Here is a 19,545-nt window from a genome sequence, read left to right on the forward strand (position 1 = left end):
AACTAAAATAAAAAAAACCCAAGACTAACAAAGGCCAGAGGCTCCTGACTTGGGACAGGCGCAAAAATGCGGCGGGGTTAAACATGTTAATGAGATCTCAACCCTCTCCCTATACCTCTAGCCAATGTAGAAAAGTAAATGCATAACAATACGCACATTTAAAATTCCATTCAAGAGATTGCACTGATGATTTCGGATGTGTTTCTTATGTTCCTTAGGTCGAAACAACTCTGTTCCATTTTCACGAATGATATCTACTTTTTCTTTGTTGGCCAGGGCGGTGTCATTTTTTTTAATCTATGATTTTTGACTGTCCCTCTAGTATCTTTCGCCTTTTTTTAATGCAGAATGGATCAATATGTCTTAAGTGATGATGTACTACAATGTACGTATTGTTTTATTTTATTCTATAGACGTCTAAAGTGCCATGGACTGAATTTGCAAGATCACCAGCATTGCTAGCTTGCATAACAGCACACATGTGTAACAATTGGACGAACTATACATTGCTAACAAGCCTCCCAGATTTTATGAAGTCTGTTATGAAATTTAATATAAAGAGTGTAAGTGCGTTCGTTTTAATTGTTGCTTATCAAAAACTATGAGACCAATTTATAGGGGGCTGGGTGTTAAGATTCATTAATTAATCGATACACATTCTTTCGCAAAACAGAAAACATTCGTCCACTAATCCTCTCCAATGGCTGAACTCGTTGGGTTTTTTTTTCATTTTTGAAAACTTACCATATATACCATGTATACTTAACCTCAGATGTTTCTAATGTAATAAAAACTTTGTTTGACATATAAACGAAAATCAACTTTAAGCCTATAGTTGTCAATTTCTGTGTTATATGTTCCTTGTGGAAATTCGATTCATTGGCAATCTTACCACATCTTCGTTTTTATATTTAAGAATTTTACCTTAAGTTTATCTTTTCCATGATGAGTTTATTCAAAATATTTTCATTTCTTTCAGAATGGTCTCCTGACAGCTTTGCCGTACTTATGCCAAGCTATATCAGGACTAGCTGCTGGACAAATAACTGATCTTATACGAAGTAGATTTTTTTTATCAACAACAGCAACAAGACGATCAACTGGTGCTATCGGTAAGTTTGTTTCATTGCAATAATATCACAAAACTCATGTAGACTATTTACTCATTAGATCAAATGTCAGAGAGAGAACAATTTGATGGTATTTATCGTAGAAGGTTATGTTATTTCGTCGTATAAACAACTACATTTACCTTACAATAACATGTATTCACCTTTGATTCATCTATTGAATACTTTGAAATGACTTAAGTTTGCCTATTTCATCACCTTTACCTCTATTGATAAGGCGTTAGAAACGTAGGCGTTAGAAACATAATTTAAAGATATCAAATCATTCAAATCTGCAGAATAATTCAAATTTCTACAAACAAGAATAAGAAGAGCTCGTTGGGGTTCGTGTTGCTTAGTCTTTAGTTTGCTATGTTGTTTCATGTGTACTCTTATTTGTTTATAATTTTCTTTTTTAGCCATGACGTTGTCAGTTTATTTTCGAACAATGAGTTTGACTGTCCCTCTGGTATCTTTAGCATCACTCTCAAAAAGAAGTCATTTCACATGATTTTTATAATATTTGTTTCAGTTTTGATTTACTGAACTTGTATACCCTTTCCTATGTTTTAGCATTCACAGGGGCAGCAGTTTTCCTGGTAGCTACTGGTTTTATGTCATGTGATCACCGTGACATGGCTGTTGCTTTCCTGTCACTTGCAGTAATGTTTACTGGTTTAAATAGAGCAGCATTTATAGTTAACCACAATGACTTTGCCCCGAAGTAATTATGTTAAGCTTAATTTAAATAAAAATCATTTAAATTTAGATTTGGAGAGCACATTCTAGTTGACAACTGTGTAAATAAACTCTTTATAGATACCAGGATTACAATTTTATGTTTACACCAGACGCGCGTTTGGTCTTCAAAATACTCATCAGTGACGCTCGAATACATAAAAAATGTTTAAAAGGCCAAAAAACTACGAAATTGAAGATTTTTAAGTTATTATTTATTTGCCCAATGGCATAAACTTAAATTTCCTGACGATAAGACGCCGGTTTGATATATTTTAGTTGCAGTTTAACCTATTTCCCTCGTACAAGTATAAAACTAGCCTTTTAAACACAAGGATTTACAAGTACAATGTGGCCCAAGTAAGTGAAGTTACACTTTTATTTAGGTATGCTGGTGTACTTTTTGGAATAACAAACACATTTGCAACGATACCAGGAATGATTGCTCCAATCGTTGCAGGTAAGCTTACACCAAATGTGAGTAATCTTCCTTTATTTGAATTTTCCAATTCATTTTAATAGTTGAGAAACAAAATGTGCTCCGATTTCTATTTAGACAAATAATCCACAACAGTTGGAAACATCTACCTCTCACAGTTAAAGTTTTTAAAGAAGGTTTTTAAGTACGAACAATACTTTAAGTTCAATTGTTGAACTATTAGTCCTAAAGTTGTGCACCAGCTCAGTAGTTAGTACTTCGTAACTGGTATGGTTTATATATAAAAGAAAAAATAATAAATAGGTGATCAAAAATTAGAAAAATATTGAGAGAAATCAAATCCGGGTTACAAACCAAAAACCGAGGGAAACACATCAACTATAAGAGGAAGACAAAGGAACAACAGGAACATGCACCAACACACATGGAAACGAACAATTTAATAAAACAACATAGTAACATAGTAACCTTCATAAATTGTCGGATGAGAAATTAAGATTGCATTAAGAAACTTAACTAATTTTTCGATTCAAAAATGTAAATGTAGCCTTAGATGTATTTGGCTTTTATTTTTATGTCCTGTTAGGTCGGTGAAGCCCATAGACTGGTTCGACACTTAAAAACCCTTGGTTTTGTTTGATCCTGTTTAAAGTAAATTCCAAATTGCGCTTCAAATACATGAAATGAATGATTTTTTTTTCTCAACAAAACGCATTAAAAACGAAGGGACAAGAACTGTCATATTCCTGACTTGGTACAGGCATTTTGAAATGTAGAAAATGGTGGATTAAACCTGGTTTGATAGCGCTAACCCTCTCACTTAGATGACAGTCTCATCAAATTTCGTTATATTTACATAGAAACTTAGTATACATGTTTCCTGTGATATGATCTTTCTAATATAAATGCCAAATTAGAGATTTTACCAGAACTTCACAGCCCACTTAACACAGAAAATAATAGTGTGAGTGGGGCATTCGAGTACTATGAACACATTCTTGTAAACTAATGCTTTAAGAAGTAACAAAGACAGATATAGTTTTTCTGATTCATTTTTTATTATTACTTTATTCAAATATCGATATCGATGTCCATGTGTACGCCATAACAATTAGGAAATTGTATTATACAATTCAGGACTGTATTATACAATTCAGGACAAATGTTACAAACCAGTCTAGGTTCATCGTCGCCTGTATAATCTGTAGTTTCAGACAAATAGAACATGTAACTTATCTATGAGATAAAACTTCAAACAACAATTTATTAGACATCGATTTACAAGGCGCTAGCCTGCGCTATTAAAAAGGTTTAAACGTTATAACGTTTGAATATAACCATAATATCAGTACCATCGTATTTTGTATGTTTTAAAATTATCATTAAAGTCCAATCATGAAGCAATGCAAAATATTTTAGTTATATATTTATTTTGCAGGATACCTCCGAAGAATGGCGAAATGTATTTTACCTATGTGCAGCATTCTGTCTACTTGGGACGTTGGTGTTTGGAGGTTTAGCTCGTGGCGAAGTTCAGGAATGGGCCAAAGACAAAAGTGACGATGTGTGGATAGAAACAAATGCAAACATGCCACCAATACAACTCTATACATGACAAAGAACGCGGAATTGCCTACAGACCTGACATATGTTGAAAGAATATATTATGATGTTCGTATTGTCATGTCTGCAAGTGTAATAACATATCTGGAAAATATACTGTCATATATCAATATATGATAGACTAAGTATTTTTTCTCTATTTTGAACATATGTTCTCTGAAACTATCTTTATTTTGTTAATCATCCAACTCTATCTATAGCTTTTTGACAAAAATAAACTTATCATAGATACCAGGATTGATTTTTTTATTAACGCCAGACACACGTTTCGTCTACAAAAGACTCATCAGTGACGCTCGAATACAAATTGTTTAAAATGCAAAATAAAGTACGAAGTTGAAGAGCATTGAGGCCCAAAAATTCCTAAAAGTTTTGACATATACAGCTAGGTTAATTTATTCCTGTGGTAGCAAAGCCTTAGTTTTTGGACTGCATTGACAAATATTATTAATAGGGAGAAAAGAGGAATCTAACTGTAAACTTGGTAAAGGAGAGTTTTTTTTAATGTAAATCTGACTGTATGAAGAAGTATAGTTCATGATGTTTTTGAAAAGATAAGTTTCATGTTCATCAACAGGCGAACACAAAGTTTCACAAACTTGTTCCAAATATCAGATCATGAAAGGTCATAAAAGTTACAGACTTTTTTAGTTTGACCCAAAACAGTTCATGTTAGGTCTTGTAATTCTTTTTTGTTCTTACCTTAACACTTGAGCTAATCACGAAAAAACAAAATGCATTGAAAAATATTATTAAAAGAAAAAGACGAAACCAGAGTAAACGTTCTTCTTGGGGGGTAAACCCGGCTGCAACTATGAACAAGTCTATAGTTTATTTTGTTTTTGAAAAGTTTAAGATTCGTTAACCGGCTTACACAAAGTTCTACAAAATTGTACCTGATAACAGATCATAAAAGGTCATAAAAGTCTAGAGAACATTTAGAGTTCGACTCAATACAGATTATGTTTAGGCTAAATCAAACTATATGTAATTTGATACATACATGATTTTAATTGAACGCACGTACGGGTTTTAATCTAATGCTTGACCTCTGACCAATTCAATTCTTAATTAACTCTGTATTGAAATTTCAATTCTTGTTCTTAGTTATTATACGCATTTTTAAACCATTTTCATAAAATATATTAAGATTGCGTCATACGGAAATCTATTTTATTTGATTATGTGAATTTCAAAACATACGATTTGCATAAAATAATTCAAGCTTTCTGTGTTTTTGTTGTAAACTTAATCTGCAACGATTGGATGTTAAAGTTGGAAGATATACCATTTCTTTAAAATTATTCCTATTTGAATGTTATAAAAGACTACTGTTTTCCTTAATATTGTGATATCTAATCAATTTGTTTAGTTTTGCATAAATTTAATGGCATTATGAGCCTTTATCCTTCAATGTGTAAGTGTGCAAGCTATTTGCTTATAATATAAGTAAAAATACATCAATGGGCTTTCATAATTTAAACAACGTGTTTTTACATTAAAAGTAGGCTCAAAGAATATAAAATAGAATGGAAACTGTATAAAGAGCCTTATTCCCCAATGTATAAATTTGCATGCTATTTGCCTACACTTCTATTTAAGAACAAAAAATGTCTGGTCAAAATTAAAACTTTTAAAACTTATAATATAAGCAGAAAGACATGAAGGTGATTTCAAAATTTAAACAACATGTTTTAACATTAAAAGTAGGCTCAAAGAGTATAACATCGAATTGAAACTGTATTATGAGCCTTTATTCCCTAAATTATAAATGTGCATGTTATTTGCTTTCACTTCTGTTTAAGAACAAAACATGTCCGGTCAACATCAACACTTTGAAAACTTATAATAAAAGCAAAGGACATCAAGGTGCTTTAAAAAAAATGTTTTAACATTAAAAGTAGGCTCAAAATATATAAAATCGAATGGAAACTGTATAGCAATATATTGTTCTGCTGATAAAGTCTGATGGACCAGGTTTATGAATCCCAATATTAGTTTCAAAGATTTAGAAAATGTTGTTTATTTGGAATTTAAGTGACACAATTTTAATGTTCGTCTTGTGGTCTTTTCCACTTTTGTAGCCATGACGTTGACCGTTTTGAGTTTGTATATCCTTTTTATCTTTCATAAAAAGTTAGATGACAATTTCACTCCGTTCACCTTTGTTTCGATCTTGTTTAGATAACAACTTTACAAATAATATACGACGAAGTTGTTTATCATCGAAAGTACGTTCTAAAGTTCCTCTAGTTTATACTTTAACAGTTGATCCATTTTTTATTATATACTTATGACGTACTAAGTACATCCCACCATTGTTCTATTGTCCAATGGTTAGTTATGATTTTGTGTCTCTCATTTTTCTCATGCACTTTGTCCTTATGCTATTTTGTGTTTCCTTGTCTCATCAGTAACTAGTATTTGTTTTAAAGTGATTTAGAAAGTGTTTTACCTATTAAGTCTGTCTTGCTTACAAATTGTTGTCACTATAATGGAATTATGTGCGACTGTCACAGAAAAGAGATAGCAGGAACAGTCAAACTCATAGACCGAAAATAAAATGACAACGCCATTGCTAAAAAAATAGATATGGACACATTTGTTTCACAAACGAAAAAGAAAACCCAAAAAAATGCTGTACTATTGTTCAAAACAATCTGATAATATGAAGTATATGTCTGCAGTATGACGATTAATTTGCGGTTTTAATTTGATACAATGTTTTTGTTCGTCGTATTCTAATACTTGTTAAATCATTGCATTTGCTTAGGGAGTACATACTTTCAAGTAATACATCATTTCTATAAAAACTCAATGCGATTTCGGCTGCGATCTGTCTTGTTTAATGATCATGATACTTTTTTACACTGTCATACATTACTTATATGATCCATGATTATTTTGACCATTCTAACAGAAAATAAGATCCAGTAATACCAGTGAACTGCTTCGTTTTACTTCTGTTTAGAATGTTTAAAAATTAAAGCTGCTATATCAGGATAACCATATCCGCTAGCTATTTGTTCGGACGATAACAGAAATACTTCCCCATCATTTTTATCTTTTATAGCTTTCGTTGTGTAATCAGCGCCTTTTTCAAGTAATATTTTAACAGTATCTATATGACCTTCATAGCAAGCTACAGCTAAAGGGGATACACCACACAAATTACATGAATCAATGTCTGCCTTTTTGTTCAGTAACAGGTTCACAACGTCTGTGTGATTATTCTTACACGCAATAAACAGTGGAGATATTCCGTCATCTGTGTACTTATTAATGTCTGCCTTGTTGTCCAGTAAGAGCTTTACTATTTCAACATGATTTTTCTGGCAAGCAATAAACAACGGGGTTGTTTGATTATCTGTTCCCTTATCTATGACTGCTTTCTTTTCCAGTAACATTTTTACTATATGTATATAATTCTTCAGGCAAGTGATAAAAAGTGGGGATAATTCATTATTTGTACACTTATTTATATTTGCCTTGTTGTCAAGTAACAGCTCTACTACATGTATATTGTTATTTTTACAAGCAATGCACAGTGGAGATATTCCCTCATCTGTGTACTTATTAATGTCTGCCTTGTTGTCCAGTAACAGCTTTACTATATCGACATGATTTTTCTGGCAAGCAATAAACAACGGAGTTGTTTGATTATCTGTTCCCTTATCTATGCACGCTTTCTTTTCCAGTAACATTTTTACAATATGTATATAATTCTTTTGGCAAGCGATAAAAAGTGGAGATACTTCATTATTTGTACACTTATTTATATCTGCCAAGTTTTCACACAACATCTTTACTATGTAGAAAAAATTATCTTGGCAAGCTAGAAATAATGGAGATGCCCCGTTATCTAAGCACTTATTAACGTCCGCTCCGTTGTCAAGTAACATTTGCACTATATCTATGAATCCTTCTTGACAAGACATAATCAGTGGAGACGTTCCAAAATATCTACATTTATTAATGCATGCCTTGTTATCAAGTAACAGCTTAACTGATTCTTTGTGATTGTTTTGACAAGCAATAAACAAGGGAGATGTTTCATCATTTGCACACTTATTTATGTCTGCCTTGTTGTCCAGTAACATCTTGATTATATTTACAAAATTATTCTTACAAGCAATAAACAGGGGAGATGTTCCAATATCTGTACACTTATTAATGTCTGCGTTGTGGTTCAGTAAAATATCTACTGTATCAACATGGCCGTTATGACAAGCAGCAAACAGGGGTGATGTTCCATTATCTGTAGACTTATTTATGTCTGCATTATGGTTAAGTAAAATATGTAATGTGTCAACATGATTATCTTGACAAGCAGTAAACAAGGGAGATGTTCCGTTATTTGCACACTTATTTATGTCTGCTCCGTCATCAATCAACATCTTTACTATATCTGAATGGTTTTGCATACAAGCAAGAAATAATGGGGATGTTCCATTATTTTTACAATTGTTGATGTCTGCTTTGCTATCCAACATCAGCTGTATTATATCTTTATAACCATTTTCACAAGCAATGCTTAATGCAGATGCTCCTGTATCTATACGCTTATTTGTATCTGCCTTGTGATCCAGTAACAATTTTACTATATCTAAATGATTGTTCTGGCTAGCAATAATCAATGGAGATGTTCCATTATTTGTACACATATTTATATCTGCGTTTTTGTCAAGTAACAACTTTGCTATATCAACGTGGTTATTCTGACAAGCAAATAACAGTGGAAATAGATCTTTGTCTCTATACTTATTAATATCTGCATTGCTATCGAGTAACAATTTAACTATTTTGCTATACCCTTCTTGACAAGATATAGTCAGTGGAGATACTCCTTCATGTCTACATATATTAACGTTTGCTTTATTTTCTAGTAACATCCTAACTACATCCTCATGATTTTTTAAACAAGCAATAAATAAGGCAGATGTACCATCATCTGTACACTTATTTATGTCTGCCTTGTTCTCAAGTAACATATTTACTATAGTTTTATACCCTCCTCTACAAGACGCAATTAGTGGAGATGCACCTGACACTTGATACTTATTGATGTCGGCATTGTTGTTCAGTAACAACTTCACAATATCCTCATGATTAAACTCACAAGCAATCAGCAGAGGAGATGTTTCTGTAACTGTACCATGTGTACATTCATTAATGTCTGCATTGTTGTCCAGTAAAATCTTGACTATATCTAACGATCCATTTTGACAAGCAATGAACAGTGGAGTTACTTCTTCGTTTCCATGCTTATTAATGTGTGCCTTGTTTTCAACTAAAATGTTTACTATATCTATATGTTTTTCTTGACAAGCAACAAACAGTGAAGTTAATCCTGTAGATATAAGCTTATTAATGTCTGCCTTGTGTTCTAGTAACATATTTACTATATCAATATGTCCGTTTTGACAAGCAACATACAGTGGATGTATCCCACCGTCTGCACACTTATTGATGTCTGCATTGTTGTGCAATAATAGCTTTACTATATCTGTGTATCCTTTTTCGCATGCCCTAATCAGTGGAGATTCTCCTGTCGTTATAACTTTATTTACATTTTCCTTGTGTTCCAGTAATAACTTTACAATACCTATATGTCCGTTCTGACAAGCAAGATAAAGTGGACACATTTTACCTTCTGAGCACGTATTAGTGTCTGCCTTGTTGTTAAGTAAAATAGTAGCTATTTCAATATGCCCCTCTTGAGATGCTGCATGTAAAGGACTAACACCATCGTATGTACAGAGGTTCACATCAACATCATGATATATACACCATTCAGTGAAATGAATATCAACGTTAAAGCTACAATACAACAAAACTGTACCTTTGAAATCGATATCATAGGTTTGTGCTAATTGTCGCTGGAATGCATTATGAAATGCATTCACACAACGAAGCAGAAGTTGTTGGAACTTTGGTATGATCATATTCTTGTTATTGAACACATGAAAAACTCTGCCATCCAACCAATCAGCAATCATTCTTTCAATGTAAATTTTATGATATTTAGGTGGAACAATAGTGATAAAGTTGTCGTTGCCCATGTCGTCTCTCTTTTCAAATAAAAATCTTTCCATAATTAACTGTCTATGTGCATTCTTGATAACACACTCTATCATCTTTTTTCCAAAATAGTAGGACAAAAATCAAATAGTTTATCATGTATTGTTCTGTATACACCTTGTTCTTTCTTGATAAATGTATGTTCAAGTGAATTAAGTTCATCAAGAAATAATAACCTCGATGTTCCTTTATTTAGTCTGCATGCCTCGCATACGTTCTCTATACTATTTTGCATAGCTGTATTTATCTCGTCTGTTAATACACGCTCTACCAAAAAGTTGTTAGACATTACACATAATGCCGAGGCACAGTATTTACTTAAAAGTCCGTTTTTCCTCAATTGTTCTAGTTCTGCTTCATATACTAAAAATGGGTTTTTGAAGAAATCCTTAATATCAATTTCAGGATTATCATGATACAATGTGCACAAAAGTGGAAAGCAATCATGTATATCACAATATTTGATAATTTCCGATGCCTGTGATTCAAGATATAATTCTGCTATTAATGTTTTTTCTGATTGTGACAGGCACAACTCATCTGATAACAAGTTACAAACTTTTGTTCTAAAAAGTTTTAAGTAATCAAATTTTTCATCTTTGAACACTTGTAATCGACAGGCTACAATAATTTTTGTTAGTTTATTTTTAATGATTTCTTCAACAAGTTTGATTACCGGTTCCCAGTTGTTAAGGTCAGACTGGTTAATAGAATATGTTCCACAAAAGTCATCCACAACAAATAATGTCTTCTGATCGGGGTTGTTAAATTTAATTATATCATGTGGATTGGTTACCAATAGTACATCATACCCTTCATTCTTCATTTTCAAAGCAACATGTTGGAGAGTTGCTGTCTTTCCTACACCAGAACTAGCAGTGATAGTAACGCAATTATTTTCATGAACACATTCTAGAACATATTTTGCTGCTCTGGTCTCTATAAAATTAACGTCATTCGTTTTCCACTGTTCTAATATCTGATTGTAGTTTACTAGAATATAAAAAAAAAGTCACAAATGTATAAATGATCAATTGAGATAAAATTAAAGGAGTAGGTCCGGTAAGACCCCTTTTTGGCCCCAAAATATAGCCGTTTTACAAAATTGTTAAAATGTAAACTTTTAGTTATTAATTAGATAGTAAAATGGTTCTGCTACATTAATATGGGCTGTTTTTGACAATACAATGCACATATATTGGGTACTAGCACCATTAAGTCATGCTAATTTTCTGAAATCTTAACAATTCCAGCATTTTACTTAAATTTTAGACGGTTTCCGTGTAAAACGAAAGTGGCCGCATTCGTGTTTATCCAAAATATTGAAACGGAAGTTGTATTTGATGATAATACATAACATATTAAAAAATTAAGGATGAACACGGATGCGGCCACTTTCGTTTTTGACAAAAAATCATCTGAAAAGTGACATTTTTTGGCATATTTGGTAGATTTTTCATATTTGAGCTTGAATCGGATCCTTTTTAATGACTAAATAAGTTAAAATCTTTCACATACATTAATTAAATATTACGAAATAGAAACTTTAGTGTTTAAAAAGTGGTCAAAATCTTTCGTCAGATGAAACTGAAATTTGAGGCCAAAATCGGTCCTTACCGGACGTACTCTTGTGTTTTATCGAAATGAATAATATTTAACATTATTGAAGAGACGCGTATGGTGCAGTACAAATAATATGTTTCATGTTTTTTTCGTAAGAAATAAGCACCACAAAAAAAAATCACAAAAAGTGACGATCTGACTTCTCGTTATATACACAAATAAAAAATCAGATGCAGATACATACTATGCTCGATTAAGGTTTAACGAAAAATAATTTTTAAATGATTAATGTAGCTTTTAGGACATCTGATGATATTTCATTAGGTTATCCTCACATGAAATTGGAAAATTGAGCATTTTGACTTATTATGGCTGAATACACGATCCATATTTCAATTCCGTAGATTCAAAAAAATTATCAAAGGTACAAATATTATAATTTAATACACAAGACGCGCGTTTTGTCTACATAAGACTCATCAGAGAAACTCATATTTAAATAGTTACAAAATATAATAGAAAAATGTCAGCCATTGGATGTCGAAGGCATTTAGATCTTATATGTTGTTGGTCCTTTTTGGTCCTTACTGTTTTGGACATTGACGATGACTGCCGTATTAATAACATTATAAAAGATGCACCCAAATTGCTGGTGCTGCTCGTTTGGATACGACAGGTTCCCTTATTTAGTTTATCAAGAGGCTCTGTTACCTCCATCGTCAACTTTAAATCATTATGCCTGATTTTCTTTCCAAAAACATTTTTCAAATGTAGTTTCGAAGGCAATTTTTATATGAAGCTTGTTTGCTATCCATTGTAAAACAGATTTTTTTTCAAACCATCTGCGTTATAACTCTTCAAAAAAGATGAAAAAATGAAAGTATTAGATGTAGTGACCTTCTGATTAAGAGAGGTCGTAATGAATTATAACATGGCGAGTGGTCTTGGTTAAGGCTCAGTGTCGAATGTTTCACTTTGCCTATAATGGTTTATTAAAAATAATTGTGACTTAGACGGAAATTTATTTCATTGGCACATATACTACAATTTAATATATCTATATTTAATGGAGGTTTACGTCAAGAGATAGATATTCATAAGAAACTACTTGGTTTATGAACTAAGCCAACATGAACACTGTGTCTAAACCATACCGGCAAAATTTGTTCGGACTCGAAAGTATCTAACATCCAGCACATTGACGGAACATTAATAGACAGAAGAGAGCTTTGTTTCTCCTTATTTTCTTATTTTTTTTATGATATCGAAGAATATATATACATATACAACTATTTTCTTTTGTGATATGCAATATTTTCTACAACCGTTCTATATTAATGGAGAAATAAGTAAAAATACACGTCAAAATGACGAATTGAGAGCGAACCTTGCCTAGAAATTGTTTAATTTCTCGTTAAATTGTTCACATTGTACGGATAGAAAGGTACGGGAAGATAGATACTGACACGGAAATTGCAAAATTTGTTTTTATGAACATCTCAATACTTGTATTTCTTTTTTTTTTTAACACTCTAATTGATTCTTTATTGCACATATTGCTGTTTAACAATTAAATGATTAAACTTGGTGTACAGCATTTCATCAAGTTTCCCTGTTAGATTACAACTGAATACCCAGGGATAATATTCAGTAAAATTAACTAATAAATTACATTGTTTTAATTCACACATTAAACTATCATTATATTTGTTACAATAGTCTTTTCTACATCACTTAAACTATCTTCAGATATATTCATATAAAAAATATCTACACACAATAATTGTTTTACGGAATTTGATCATTCATCCGGAATGACATTTTAGGTTCTTTTATTATTTAATCAAAGATAAATTGCGGTCAAGTGACCTCACACGACTTTTTTTATCCTCGTGTTTGGACAATATTTTTTGAAGTGTTTCGTGAATTTGGATTATTAATTTCGACGCGGTTTTAAAAGCTTGGAATACTATTGCGTAAAGGTAAGTTGGAGTGTAAATATATTTTTGACAGATGCACTTTCAATCTTTATTAAGTTTGTTATTGATTTGACCTAGATAAGTATCGTGTCGTGACCTTTAGTTTACCTGTCTAAGTTTGTAAACAATACACACATATTTAGTGTACACGTGTCGAAGTACCTATATATTGACAAAGACACACACACCTACACACTAATATATCTGGTTTATCCACATTATCATTCATACATTTTAGTAATAATTACTGTACACACAAACTTCTGCGCTTACAGTCGATTCTTGATCATTGCCACATGATCAATTTTACAAACAAATTTCTTTCCATACCTTTCACACATACTCACACCTTAGGCATAGCACTTACAGATAATTACTTGCATAGTACATTTATAATAAAGGAAGAAAAAAAACACATGCAATCACACATAATCTAGATCTATAACATCTTTTTTTTCTATACATGTACAATGTAGCTTAAGTTAACTATAAAATGACTTCATTTTTATACTTCAAAATATTCAACACCTTTGTAAATAAACTACTGATCTCTGTATTGGTCATACTATATAATTCTACAGTATTTTCTACCTCATATTCAAAAATTTTTAAAGTGTCTACTGCTTTGGTTTTTTTATTGGAAACATAATATGATTTATCGACTGAAAAGAACATTAAGCTAAGCAAATGATTTAGCGCATAATATACATTGTCATGCATTTTGTATCCTATAACCAACGAATGAAGACTTATCACATGTTCGCCTATGAAGACTTTTTTAAGTAAAACTTTCATTGATTTCCAGAATGTTTTATGATATGAACATGTAATGAGAACATGATTATAATTATCTATTTCATTGCAATATGAACACAAATTGTTTTGTGAAATTTTCCACTGAAAAAGCAACACCTCATTTGGCAAAATAAAGTGCATTAATTTCCACCTACACATTTTTATTTTATTATCTTTAAGATATTCAAAACTAAATTTATTAGAGTCTTTAAATTCATTTATTAGTCTCCCTTTGCTTAAGACTCTTTCCCATTTGAAAAATCCTACTGGTATTTCTGTTTTTGACACACTTAATACTAAGTTGTATATGTTTTTAGCATTAATAGTTAGAACATCATTACAATCTCTAAGTTTAGTTTTTGTTCGGTTGATATGGACTTTTGTTTTGATTGATTCTTCTGATTTAAATTTGTCCGTCCATTGCTTTGGTATGGATTTTTTTAGTTTTGAGAATTCAGAAATCCAATTCCTTTTATTTCTTAATTTTGAAATAATTATTTCTTCTGATATATTTCCTCTTTTATCTATTATGTCGTTTATATATAGTATGTAACTATCAATCCAGTTATCAAAGAACATACATTTTCCTTGAAATTTTATGAATTTGTTTCCCCATATAACTTGTTTTCTGATTTCTAAATAATTATTGATTTGATCATGATGATTGTTTTCACAATTATTTACATTTATCCATGTTTTTATCATCTCTTGATAGAAGGTTGGTGTACTGTCCCATATGTTTTTATCTAGCAATTTTGTGTTATTCACATTCATCTTAAAAATAAGAAGGTTTTTTCCAAATTTATTAAGGTATAGTTTTGACAATACAGACCAATTTGCACTTTCTGATTCTAATATTTTTATAATTCATTTTAAATGTATAGATTTTATATAGGATTCTATATCAATCATTTTTAACCCCCCTTCTGCGAAGTTTTTTGTTATTATTGACCTTTTTATTTTATCTTTTCCTCCGTTCCAAATGAATTTATATAAGATTTTATTTATATTTTGTAGATTTTCTTTAGTAATGACACTGTTAGTCGCAATGTAGGTTATATTTGGTAGAAGAAGAGCTTTTACTACTAATATTTTTCCAAGTATTGTTAACTTTCTTTTTGCCCATCTTTCTACAAGTTTCGTTAATGTGTCCAACACTTTTTCAATATTTAATGTTTGACACTCTTTTTTGTCATACCCAAAATATATTCCAAGGCTTTTGATTGGTTTGTCGGTCCAATTTATATTTTCATATTTATCTTTTGAACTTTTTAGTCGTCCTAACCATACCCCTTCAGTTTTATTTCTATTTAGCTTAAGCCCTGAAAAACTTCCAAATGTTTCAATAATACTGAGAGCTAAACTTATTTCTTTCCTTGACTGAAGAAAAAGTGTTGTATCATCAGCTAATTGACAAATTTTTAAATTACAAGATTTTCCATCTAATGTAATTTTTATACCTTTAAAATCTTTATTACTTCTAAGTCTTATTGCCATTAATTCTACTGTTATAACAAAAAGTAACGCTGAAATCGGATACCCTTGTCGTATCCCTCAAAATATTTTAAACGGACCTGAGACCCACCCGTTATTTAAGATACATCCCTTAATGTCGTTATACATAGTTTCCACCCATCTGATAAAGCTACTTTTAAATCCAAACCGTTTCAGTGTTTCCGTCATAAAAGTCCATTCTAGTGAGTCAAAAGCTTTACTAAAATCTAAGAAAAGGATTGCTCCTTCTATATTAAATTTCTCAGAATAATCTATTATATCTTGAATTTGTCTGATGTTAAAACCAATATATCTATTTTTAACATATCCTGTTTGATCTAGACTAATAATCGATGGTAGTGCTTTTTTTAAGTCTCTGAGCTAACACATAAGCTAATAGTTTAGTATCAATGTTTAATAAAGTTATGGGACGATAATTATCTAATGAAAGAGGATCATTTTTTTTTTAAATTAGTGAAATTGCACCTTTCTTTTGTGAGTTTGTAAGTTCTTTTTTTTCATCATTATAATGAAATACTTTGACAACAATATGTTTAAGGCTTGTCCAAAATTGCCTCTAAAATTCCACTGTCAGTCCATCAAGACCAGGGGATTTATTAAGCTTCATTTTAAAAATTGCATCAGTGCATTCAATTTCTGTTACTTTCCCTTCACATTGATCACTATCGGAATCTTTAAGCTTTTTTGTTAATTTTGTTTCATTAATATATGTTTTAACTTCATTTTCACAAGGATTAGTAGACACATAAAGTTTTTTGTAATATTTCACTTGTAGATTTAGAATTTTATCTTGATCAGTTGTTGGAATCCCATTTTCATCATAAAGTTCAGTTATAATCTTTTTTGTTTGACGACTTTTTTCTAGTCCCAAAAAGTATGCACTATTTGTTTCCCCTTCTTCGAACCACTTAACCCTTGATCTTATTTTTTGTCCTTTAATTTTGTCTTTATATAAACAATCTAGATCATTTTCCAAATTCTCAATTTCTTTTTGTAATATATGATTAACAATTGTACCATTATTTGCTTTATTATTGAGATCATTTAGTTGATTTTCTAGGATATTTATTTTATCTTTTTTAAATTTGGCTTTTCTTTTACAATAGTCTAAACTTGCATCTCTTAACTCTATTTTCAAATTATCCCATAGTATCCCTAAATCATCACAGTTAATGGATTCGTTTTCATATCTGTTTATTAATTTGTTTATTTCATTTACATAATCATCATTATTTAAAACACTGGAGTTTAATTTCCAGTAGCCACGCCCCTTATTTCCTCTTTCAGTATTAATTTTCAAAGATACTGCATTATGGTCAGTTATTTTCTGTACTAAAGGTCTTATATCACAGCTTTTACAATTTTTTTGTACTTCTTTTGAAATCAGAAAGTAATCAATTCTGGTGGCTTCTGATCTATCTTTTCTACACCACGTGAATTGCCTTAGATTTTTATTTCTACTTCTCCAAATGTCTATCAATTTACATGATTTTATAAGCCCTTTTAAACCTGTTACTGGTTTATCAAATTTTTTAGAGGATTTAGTTTTATTTTTTGTATCAATTAATGACCAGATGTCGTTAAAATCTCCCCCAAGAATTGTTTGACCTAATCCATATTTATTTATATTTGATTTAACTGTTTTGAAAAAACTATTTCTTTCTCTTGATCTATTTGGAGCATAGATATTTACTAGCGTGTAAATGTTTTCATTTATTTCAATATTAATTAAAATAAATCTGCCATCAGAATCTTTATGCTCATCAAAAATTTTAAAATTAATTCTATCTTTTATCCATATTGCTACTCCACGTGAATTACTGGTACCATCACTTCTGAAAATGTTTTTACCAAGTTCTTTAAACAAAGTATCCTCCATTTGTTTAGTAAAATGAGTTTCCTGTATAAAAGTTATATCACATTTTTGTTGATTTGCCCAACTTACTATTTTATTTATTTTTTCAGGTTGCTGTAGGCCATTAGCATTGACCGTACAGATGTGCTAATAGTTTTTCATGGTGGTTTATAGTTGGATATTTTAAATTTCATACAATAGCATGGTGAGTTATCTTTCTTATCATTAATAATGAGGCAATTGGTATTGATTTTATTAATTATTATTTTGTTATTTCTTTTGACTGACTTAAAACTAAATTCTTTTAGTCTTGTTTCTTTCCGAGAAGAATTATTTATAGGACAGTTTACATACTGATATAACATTTGTTTTACCTGAGAAAAACCGTTATACGCCTCACTAATTACGATTGGTTTTTCAGATCGTGGGTATTTAAACGATGAATTTCAGTCTGTGTTTGTTTTTTTCTCAAATAATACCGCTTTGTTTACTATCTCTATGTTTATAGTCGGTGTATTCCTAAACAATATTTTTAGCAGTTTATTTTCCCGTACCGTAAAATGTATTATGTTATCGATCTTTTCCATAATTAGCATTGATAACCTATTCTCAAGATGATTATATTCGTCAAGCATATGATGTTTGTTTTGCAATAGTTTTAGACTTTCGCTGTCCAGGTGCTCTCTACTTTTAGTTGTATACGTTCTATAGTTTGACCTTAACGTTAAAGTATTTATAGAAATTATGGTCAATGTTAATTTCATCCGTTTTTGATGGGGACGTTTCAAGATGGATTAATATGTTTTCTGGATCAGGATATTTAGTAGCAGCTGGTAACTACTTTAATTTAATATTATAGTAACCCGACATAAATATTATCATGCACATATCTAGATTCTCTAGTACACAATAAAAAAAAATCCACTTTTTTAAATACACATACATTAATGTATTTTTTATTTTTATTTGTCTTTTTCTTTTTCAGGATAAAACTTTCATGAAGAACAGACCATTTATAATCTTCATTATTGGAATTGATTAGACTATCTGTCAGTCTGAATATTTTAAGTGGACAACCTTCATCAGCTGTGTCACATAACAACAAACATTTTGAGACATATCTCGAATAATATATACAGTTAAAAATAAATGAAATCAGTGCTATACATACTGTTTTGTGAAAAATATGATTGACAAAATGCATTTTTTTAAGTTTTTTTTTTATAATTTAAAATAAAAGAGTTCTATAGTCTTATATTTTGTATTTTGATTTAATAACAGATATAAAATTAGCGCCTCTTTTTTGGCTTCTTAGCAGCCTCATCTCGTGTTGCGTCATGCAGATTCTCTGTTGGGGTTACTGGCGATTTTTCAATGTTCTTTGTATTTCTGAGTATGAAACGAAAGAAATGGGTCATGTCAAAATGGAACTGGCCGGTGTTTTCAATGTGTACCACCCGGTTTGGTCATAGATTTCATAATGCATAACCCGGTTTGGTCGAATAAAAAAAATCATAATCGCATAATAGATAATGTAACTCTAGTGCTATAAAAGGAGTTTTGTGACCGGGTCCTTGGAAAACAAGTTCTTTCACAGGACAACGGCTTATTATTTATATGATAAGTCTCAGATTCAAATAAATAATAAGCAAACACTAGAATTCCTACTCTGACAAAACAAATAATTTTAATTTTAATTTTACTTCGCATTCAAAATTTTTTAACAGTAGAATAGATAGAAAATAGGTTATAACGCAAATTTAGGTTAAAGCTCTCAAATATGCGTTTTCTATATGAATTATGGAAAATATGTTTCAACTAGAAATAAGAGTTAAACTTTACGGTCTT

The 19,545-nt window shown here is 30.8% G+C and overlaps 1 protein-coding gene, 1 long non-coding RNA gene and 1 pseudogene across 3 annotated transcripts in view; 2 read left to right on the top strand and 1 right to left on the bottom strand.

Moving 5' to 3' along the window:
* The window catches only part of LOC134692750 (sialin-like), a 66,033-nt pseudogene extending 61,905 nt beyond the window's left edge, over window positions 1-4,128 (top strand).
* Window positions 1-19,545, bottom strand: part of LOC134692754 (glycine amidinotransferase, mitochondrial-like) — a 647,170-nt gene that overhangs the window by 226,543 nt on the left and 401,082 nt on the right. The gene's annotated exons all lie outside the window — the stretch shown is intronic.
* Window positions 13,402-18,918, top strand: LOC134692751 (uncharacterized). Of its 2 annotated transcripts, XR_010102264.1 has the most exons (4): window positions 13,408-13,535; window positions 15,345-15,377; window positions 17,808-17,902; window positions 18,683-18,918. It is a non-coding gene; the product is annotated as an uncharacterized LOC134692751 (long non-coding RNA). The 2 variants fall into 2 exon arrangements; XR_010102263.1 differs by lacking the exon at window positions 15,345-15,377 and having other exon boundaries at window positions 13,402-13,535; window positions 18,683-18,917.

This window comes from Mytilus trossulus, chromosome 12 (assembly GCF_036588685.1).
Source record: "Mytilus trossulus isolate FHL-02 chromosome 12, PNRI_Mtr1.1.1.hap1, whole genome shotgun sequence".
Classification (NCBI taxonomy): domain Eukaryota; kingdom Metazoa; phylum Mollusca; class Bivalvia; order Mytilida; family Mytilidae; genus Mytilus; species Mytilus trossulus.